Genomic DNA, 9496 nt, shown 5'->3' with positions numbered 1-9496 from the left:
GAGTCACCTCGAGCCTGTAAACGGCTAAAGTATCTTGCTTTGTAAACCTCAGTTTGGTACATCGTCCCATATCTGTGCTCCAGCACTTCCACCAGGGACTGACAACTGTTCCTCTCCTCTACTGACATCTGCCCAGAATTTCCACTGTGGCACCCTTACGGCTAATAGCACGCTGCACAGCCCTCTGCCTATCATCCCAACCATTCTGATCAGCAAATAACTCAAACTGTACATGGTAAGCTTCCCTAGACACTCTACCATCAAATTCCTGAGGTTTCCTTTTAACTGAACCCCTTTTATAGCCACGCACTTCACTGGTTTGGGGCCTAAAAACTGGAGCACCATAATTAAGTCCAGGACTTAAAACTTCTGCATTCTAATTATTCAGCCCTGTAATGCTACCTTTAGATGCTTGGGATCCATCAAGGTCCACCATACACTGTCCATTCCTTTCAAATATGTACACTAACCTGAGGTTCAGCAGTGCAATATTTCTCTACAGCTTCAATTTTCTCACTATTTATTTTCACATGGTCGATTACATGCTTCAGCTGGTTATTTACATGCTGTCTACACTCCATCACTATGCCCTCACTAATCTTCAGCTCGTGGTCCACCTGCTGTTTGCACTCCATCTCTGCTTCCTCACTAATAGTCTTCAACTGGTCATCTACATTCTGTCTGCACTCGGTCACATTATTGCTTACCTCATACTTCTGCTGCCGTAGGTCAGCGTATACCTCCTCCTTAAATTGTTCCTTTTTTTCTTTCATATCCCCCATGAGAAGCAAATAGCTGTCCTTGCATCATCAGTTGTAGTTCCCGCCGTTGCTCCAGTAATACCTGTTGAAGCTGTTCATATCGTTCTTTCTGTTCTTCACTTTGTGCGTGTAATTGTTCTTTGATTTCTTCATTTTGTGCCTGTAATTGTCCTTTAAGTTCTTTCTGTCCTTCGTTCTCTGTCTGTAATTGTACTTTGAGTTCTTTCTGTCCTTCGTTCTGTGCCTCTAATTGTTCTTTGAGTTCTGTGCCTGTAGTTGTACTTGAAATAGGTTCATAATTGCACCCAGCGATGCCTCCTCCCGCTTGGCCAGGCCTCTTGTCTGTACACCTTCTGCCTCCATGGCGAAAGTTATACTCACTGCAGCCCAAAATAATACACATTCCTGACACCAGTGTTGTCCCCACCCCACACTGCCACAGGCTTCAAAAGCAGTAGTTCTGTAAAGGAAGGATGTTGCCCAGTGAGTTGTTCTTCCTATGGTCAGCCTTTCAGTGTACAGTACACAAGATCAGCTCAGGCGTGGTGAATAAACACTGGCTTCCTAAGTTCACTGTCTTTATTTTCCACATAAGTACACTGAATGCTTTCCAACTTTGCTTCACTATTCTCACAAGCACTGGAGCTATACAAACTTTGCTAACAGCAATTAAACTTAATGCTTGACAACACTTCACTATTTTCACCAATACTGATAATATACAAACTTCAATAATCCTAACTAACGGCCATACCACGTTGAGTACACCGCTTCCCGTCCGATCAGCGAAGTTAAGCAACGTTGGGTCTGGTTAGTACTTGGATGGGTGACTGCCCGGGAACACCAGATGCTGTTGGCATAACGTTACCCCTACGTGTCAAGTGGGGTTGGTGGAGGATTAGTGCCCCTCCCTGTAAAACAATTAAGTCTGAGCTCTTGGCCACCCCGTTTGGGATACATGGCGTCTGGCAATGAATGAAAAAAAATAATCCTTCATTGTTTGCCAACAACGCTTCACTGTTTTCACAAGTACCAAAAATATAGAAACTTCACTGACACTGCACTGACACTGTACTGCACTCAAACTGAACTGAAAACTGACTAAACTTGCTCTAGTATCTTCCCCATCCTTATATTAGCTTGCCTTGTTCTAGAATGATCTACATTTCTCCACAGTTCTAGTGTATTCCCGAGGGAGCACAGTTACAACAGTTACTAATCTGAAGACATCCAAAACATGCCAGAGTTTTCTTACATTACATAACACTGTAAATTATTTAGCATATAAATTTAAATTAATTCACATAAGTTAACAAGCAATCACATAAACAAAACATTATAGAGAAAAAGAGCACAAAAATTAATCCACAACTTATGAAATAACTCTGCTGACAATAGCAGGCTACCTGGCAACTCTGACTCGTAACAGAACTACAGTAAACACTGAGAATCAGTGAGAAACGTCTAGACTACCTAACTACCAAATCCCGCTTCTTATCTATACCTTCTCATTCTGTCATCAGCACACACATAATCGTTGCTTTTCCGTTAATTCAGTTCACCATTCACCCTTCTCATCAATCGCCATGTATACCTGTGGATCATTTTGTGCCTAATGAGAGTATTTGCTATCACCGACCCTCTCCCTCCACAACACAGTAATGTCCAATACTGCACTGCCATATTTCTTCACTTCTGCCGGCACACTCCACTCACCAACTTTTCCAACCGCCTTCACATCCCCTACATTTCCCTCTATATCTGCTGTCAAAAAAACTCTTTCATTCCTCACTAACTTTTCCATGCATGCTTCAACGCTTGTCTAGAATATATTTTCACGAGGATTTTACATCTGAGAAAGGATTAAACATTTTCAAATTAATGATACTATTGCCAATAAATTCGTAAGTCTGAAAGATTTCTCATAAGCAGAATAAATCCATGTGTTTGGTAGTCAGGTTTTATTTACATAAAAAGTTAATGGAGGCAATGTTAATTTTTCCCACATGAGTAGTCTCCCAGAGATTTATTAATTCATCTGTTTGGTAACAAGGAAAAGACGCAGTCGTTGAACTGAAGAAACTGTGAATAATCAAGCACAGTTTTATTTTTCACTTTCTTATTTCCTGTTTTCTAACCTTTGTGACATCTCCCTTAATTCTTTTACTACATGAGTTCGGCTTCAAGCTGATCAATATCATCTAGTGTAACAAGTAAGGAATATAAAGTAATATTGTGGAAAGAATAACTGAAAAACTTTTATTACAGTCCCCATTAAAAAGAGGTCTTTCCTGAGAGGAAAGTAACTGTTTAGTTCTGGGAAGAACAGTATAGAAAGACGTTGTCGTACTTAAGGGGTTAAATTAGACCATAAGTAAACTTGTTCATTAAAAGAGGTGGATCTTGAATAAATCTAAGTTGCTTGCTGGAAAGAGAAATTAAATTGAAAAGACGTCATCATACTCGAGGAGTTCAAATTAACCCTACCATGCATATTGTTCATTTTTTTTTTTTCTAGGATCAAAAATGATCAGGCTTTCATTTCCCTGCGTTCATCTAGTTCCAGCACTCCAATCTTCCTCTTATTTCAGTTTCATGGCCAATATTCACATTACATTATTTTCAACTCTGATACATAGTTCAGCATTATATTATGTTTTTCCTCATGTGAGTATCATCAGTCTCATACACATCGATCTTTCTTCCCTTCAACACTCTATTCAACCCTGTAATGCATTCCGTAACCCACGCTCATAACCTTTTAACCTTTCATTTTGTCAGTTCCATTTATCTTTTATCAATGTACACTTTTGTTTCCCCTCTCTGCCAGTTCCCTATCCTTCTACCAGATGCCATCGTCACCCATTAGTGATTCCATTACCAGTTTATGTAGTTTTATTTTGATATGCTCTGCCTCTCTACTACTACCTTTCCCTTTGCTCAGTTCACTTCAACTCTCCTGTCTCCCTTTCCCTTTCGATGTCTTCGTCTGTTTCTCGTACTGTTTCCTCGTCGTAGTATATTTTAATTTACTTAGTATGGTGTCCATCACAGGGTGACCATACTGTGTTTACTCAGCATTCTTTCTTCTTTCTTCCTTCTCCTATCCGTCTTCAAGTTTGGTACCATCCTTCATATCTCTAGCGGCTCACTTCAAACTTGGATTTATTGTTGCTTGGGCAAATACACTTACACACCTTCTTCATTTATCTATTTGTTAATATATTAATTCATTTTTCTAATACAGGAATCAAAAGAGTTTCATACTCTCAAAGGTCAAAGCACATGAATACACATTTAACGAAATATGGCAACATGAATCCGTAAATCTACAAGCTTGGACGAAGAGGGGTTGGGACAATCGCCTCTTTGAGTACAAGTTTAATTATTATCTGGATGTTGCTACTCCATACCCAGCCCTAGGGTGGGAAAGGTCTGGATGATGATGATGATTTTTTTTTTTTCCCTCGACCGGTGGAGGAGAATATCTTATATTGCCTTAGAAACGTTGGCAATCTTTAATATCCTGTTCCTTTCGTGTTTAAACTTCTTAATCCCTGTGTTCATACTGGGAGAAGAAAGAGACGGTTTCAACCATTTGTGATATCTGTTATTGGATGTTATGTGAATTTTATTGTTTCTGGTTATTATTTAAGTATACAGAAACAGGTCAACCAAAGGACATACTGTTTAAGAGTCACTGGACTATAAAGTTCACGGGGATGTGCAAGGACCTCCACTAGGGATTCCTTGCTGAAACCACTGTTATATACAAAAGTCTCATGATCAAGCCTTCACTCTCACTTATGTTTTACTCTCCCTTGAGTATCGTGGACGTAATGAGTTTTCTTTTTAATATCAATAATTACGAAGTAAAGTATTATAACTACTCCTTTGCACTCCAGTATCTTAGTGAGTACTTTTTCCTTTTATTTTCAGGAAGTTCATGACTGAGAGTTAGCGATATTCTAGGTATTTTATGCAAACTGATACTTCTTCTACATTATCCATTTCTTTTCTGCGTGTATGGTCTGTTGTTCCATTGACTACTATATTCTCATTCTACAACGGCGTGTTTTCAGTACATACATTCTCTCTCTCTCTCTCTCTCTCTCTCTCTCTCTCTCTCTCTCTCTCTCTCTCTCTCTCTCTCTCTCGTATAGAAGAGGTACCGTCTTAGGCAGTGTGGACCGTGGGACCCTCTTTCGATACGAGTATATAGGGTTCCACAGAATATACTGAGTACGGTGACATAAAAATTACATTTCACCAGAAACTATATGGCAGGGAAATGAGATTGTTTGCCACGAACCTCCCAACCAAACATCTACTTTTAATGATTCTCGGGCGTTCCTGTTGGATCCAACTACACTGCCTCCTGTGCCAACTGGCAAATATGAGACCGGGATATTAAACAAACTGAAATCCATGAAGATCTACACATACAGTGTAAGAAGCTTCATAGAAGATTACAAACTTGACACCCTAATGACTGAAATAGAAAACATTAGTTGGGATATTGTAGGTCTGAGTGAGATCCACAGAAAAGAAGAAAAACTAGTTTAGCTACAAGACAGCAACCACCTATTTTACTACAGAGGAAGACAAAATGAAAGAATTAGTGATGCACGATTCCTAATTAACAGAAGTCTTCCAGAGAACATTGTTAAATTCAGCAGTGTTCCTGACGGAGTAGCATGGTAAACGATGCACCCTGAAAGTAATACAGGTATAGGCAACGAGTTTTCAAAACTCAGATGAAGAAATAGAAACATTCCTTGACATGTCCCAAATTATGGAAGAAGAAAAGGCCAAAATAATATAATCATAAGAAACTTCAATGCAAAAGTTGGCCAATCGAAAAAGGGAGAAGCATGTATGGGAAAATTCGGACTGGGAGAATGGAATGGCAGAGTTGAAATGGTGGTAAATTTTGCTGAAATCGTTTGTGTGAAGCTGCAGAATGTGGTGAATGTTTTTGGTGTATCCGGTAGAGCCAGGATTCCGGGGACTTGAATGATGTTTGAATGGAAGTGTGGCCTATTTGACTGGGCAAGTTTGTGCTGTCTGGACATTGCTACTCCTCACCCTGCCCTTGGGTGGGAGAGGAGGTCCGGATGATGATGATGATATAACATGAGAATAATGAACACAATCCTTTACAAAAGAACAGGAAGAAAATGGACCTGGAGAAGTCCAAATGAGGAAACAAAGAATGAAATCGACTCTATTACTGCATATAAGAGTGGCACAATCATAAATGTCACAATTATTAATAATGTAAATACAGCAGGTGACTACAGAATGGTGGATTGCAAAGCCAGATATAATTTCAGAAGTACGAGTAAAAGAAAGAAACTAATAAAAAATAAAAAAGTGTCCAATAAAACAAAAGCACAAGCAGCTTTTCAGTTAGAAATAAACAGATTTCAGGCTCTCAGTTATGCTAAGTTGAATGATTGACTAACAAAAGTGCAATGAGAATCATAGGAGGAAGTAGGGACAGCTAATAAAACCACAGGCAGCAAGTATTCTAAAATTACACTTGAACTCATGAAAAAAAGTAAGGAGATGAAAGTAAAATCAAAGAAAGACGAAACAGAAAGAGTACAAATATTATAGCTTATCAACAAGAGAATGAGAGAAGAAAAAAGAATGCGTACCATGGACCACATCTAAGAAACCATCAATAAAGGAAAAAGTCTGAAACAGGTCCAGAGTAAAATGGCACTAGGAAAGCAACAAATTACATCACTGAAAGACAAAAATGAAGTCATTAAATACAGAAGTTGAATGGTGCAGAGAGATGAAGAATTTTACCAAGAACTGTATGTATTAAAGAGAAATAGTACCAATAGCTAACTCTTCAGTTAACGCAAGTGAAATACCAGAGGTAACACCAGACTAAGTAAACATTTCTCTTAAAGTATCAAAGGTGGAAAGGCCCCAGAAGACGATGGAACAGTGGCTGATTTACTGTCGGATGCAGGAGTGGAAGTACAAAACAGGCTTGTCCACATATTACTAAGTGTATAAATATAAAGAAGAAAATTCCAGAAACATGTTGTTTTGCCATAGTTTTTTTTTTTTTTATGCGAGGAAGAAGGAACCAAAGGCCATGAGCCCGCAGTAACAGTTCCCTCCAAGAGAAAAACACAATACAATAGAGAGCCAAATTCAAGATCCGATCATTTTGAGATGCCTGGACACACTACGTTTGAAAGACTGGAGATCATAGGCGCAGGAAATACAGACAGAGGGAGACAGTTCCAGAGCTGACCTGTTGCATAAATGAAAGACTGGGAGTAACGGTTAACTCTTGCATTAGAGAGTTGGACAGAAAAGGGATGAGAGTTTGCTGCCAGACGGGTGCTACGCGCCCGTCGTAGAGGTGGAGGAATGCAAGCAGACAGTTCAGAGGAGCAGTGACCATTAAAGTAGCGATAGAAAAGAGATAAAGATGCAACAGTGCGGCGAAGAGACAGAGGTTGAAGGGAGTCAGTAAGAGGAGGAGAGTTAATGAGACGAAAAGCCTTTGACTCCACCCTATTGAGAAGAGCTGTATGTGGGGAGCCTCCCCACACATGAGAGTTGTACTCCACACAGGGGCGGATAAAACCCCTGTATAGAGTCAACAATTGTGCAGGGGTAAAGAAAGAGCGGAGTCGGCTTAGCACACCCAATCTCTTGGAAGCAGATTTTACAAGAGATGTAATATGATCTTTCCAAGATAAGTCCCGAGTAAATGAAACCCCAAGCATGTTCAAGGATGATGCAGGATTAAGCTGAATATTATTGAAAGTTAGTGGGTATACCTGTGGAAGATTTTGTCGGGTTGATAGGTGTAAGAACTGAGTCTTAGATGCATTAAAAACAACCATATTATTTTTACCCCAGTCAGAGATACGAGCCAAGTCAGACATTAGGTGTGCCAGAGCCTCATCCCTTGTTTGTTGAAGTAACTGTTGAGATGGGCGTTGCGGGAATCGAATGGAAAGGTGAAGGGTGGAGTCATCAGCGTATGAGTGGATAGGGTTAGATGTACAGCTTAGAAGATCATTGATGAATAAAAGGAAGAGAGTTGGTGATAGGACAGAGCCCTGAGGAACACCACTGTTGATAGATCTAGGAGAAGAACGATGGCCGTCTACAACAGCAGCTATAGAACGACCAGAAAGGAAGCTAGCGATGAAGGCACAGATAGAAGGATAAAAACCGTAGGAGGGCAGTTTGGAAATTAAAGATTTATGCCAGACTCGATCGAAAGCCTTTGAGATGTCAAGTGCAATGGCAAAGCTTTCGCCAAAGTCCCGAAAGGAGGATGACCAGGAGTCTGAAAGGTAGGTGAGAAGATCGCCAGTGGAGCGTCCCTGACGGAACCCGTACTGACGATCGGAAAGAAGGTTGTGATAGGAAAGATGCCTTAAAATTTTTCTATTGAGAATTGACTCGAAAACTTTTGAAATACAGGACGTTAAAGCAATTGGACGATAGTTGGAGGGTTGGGAGTGGTCACCCTTCTTTGGGACTGGCTGAATGAGAGCAAACTTCCAGCAAGAAGGAAAGGTACAAGTTGACAGACAAAGGTTAAAAAGTTTGCCTAGGCAGGGTGTAAGCACAGAAGCACAGTTCTTGAGAACAACAGGAGGGACCCCATCAGGCCCATATGCCTTGTTAGTACTGAGGCCAGTGATAGCAGAAAATACATCAACTGAAGAAATTTTAATGTCAGCCATGAGGAAGTCAGAGGGGGGAAGTGATGGGGGAACAGCACCGGAATCGTCTAAGGTGAAATTGGAGGAGAAAGTCTGTGCGAAGAGATCTGCTTTATCAGTAGAAGAAATAGCTACAGAACCATCAGAGTAGAAAAGAGGAGGGAAGGATGATGAGGTAAAGTTGTTAGAAAGATTTTTGGCAAGGTGCCAGAAGGAGCGGGAAGAATTCGAGTTGGAGAGTTGAGAGCATTTAGTATGGATGAAATTATTTATAGTAGAGCGAAGAACAGACTTAGCACGATTCAGGGCAGAAACGTAAAGATGATGTGATTCAGGGGTGGGTTGGCTCCGGTACCTTTTGTAGGCCCTCTCCTTGTTGCGGACAGCATTAGAACAAGCGTGATTAAACCAAGGCTTTCTTGCGTTAGTCAAAGGATATGAGAAAGGAATGTATGCTTCCATGCCCGAGAAAATAACCTCCGTAATGCGCAAGGCACACTCAGATGGCTCCCGGCCATGGAAGCAATAATCATTCCAGGGAAAATCAAAGAAGTACTGCCTGAGGGCCTCCCAATCCACAGCTCCAAAATGCCACAGACGACGTTTCCCTGGAGGGTCCACAGGCCGTACCAGAGTGATAGGACAGGTTAAGGTAATAAGGTTGTGATCGGAGGAGCCCAACGGAGAGAAAATATTAACAGAGTAAGCAGAAGGACTAGTTGCGGGGAAGAGGTCAAGTATGTTGGAGCTCTCTCCAAGGCAGTCAGGGATACGGGTAGGGTGCTGTACAGGCTGCTCTAGGTCATTAAGGATAGAAAAGATGTAGGCTTGTTCACCAGGTGGATCCGTGGAAGGAGAGGAGAGCCAAAGGTGGTGGTGAACATTGAAATCTCCAAGAATGGAGATTTCAGAGAAAGGAGAAATGGATAGAATGTGTTCCATCGTAGAAGTAAGATAGTAGAAGAATTTTTGATTGTCAGTAGAATTAGTGGATAAGTAAACAGCACAGATATATTTAGT

The 9496-nt window shown here is 40.7% G+C and overlaps 1 non-coding gene across 1 annotated transcript; it reads left to right on the top strand.

The window, feature by feature from the left end:
* Window positions 1-1501: 1501 nt before the first annotated feature.
* LOC145398859 (5S ribosomal RNA) lies at window positions 1502-1620 on the top strand. Its single transcript, XR_013897194.1, has one exon. It is a non-coding gene; the product is annotated as a 5S ribosomal RNA (ribosomal RNA).
* Window positions 1621-9496: the final 7876 nt, after the last annotated feature.

This window comes from Coenobita brevimanus, chromosome 46 (genome assembly GCF_032717465.1).
Source record: "Coenobita brevimanus isolate Jiangsu-jjx chromosome 46, ASM3271746v2, whole genome shotgun sequence".
NCBI classification, from domain to species: Eukaryota; Metazoa; Arthropoda; class Malacostraca; order Decapoda; family Coenobitidae; genus Coenobita; species Coenobita brevimanus.
This window is presented reverse-complemented; position numbering and strand designations above follow the sequence as displayed.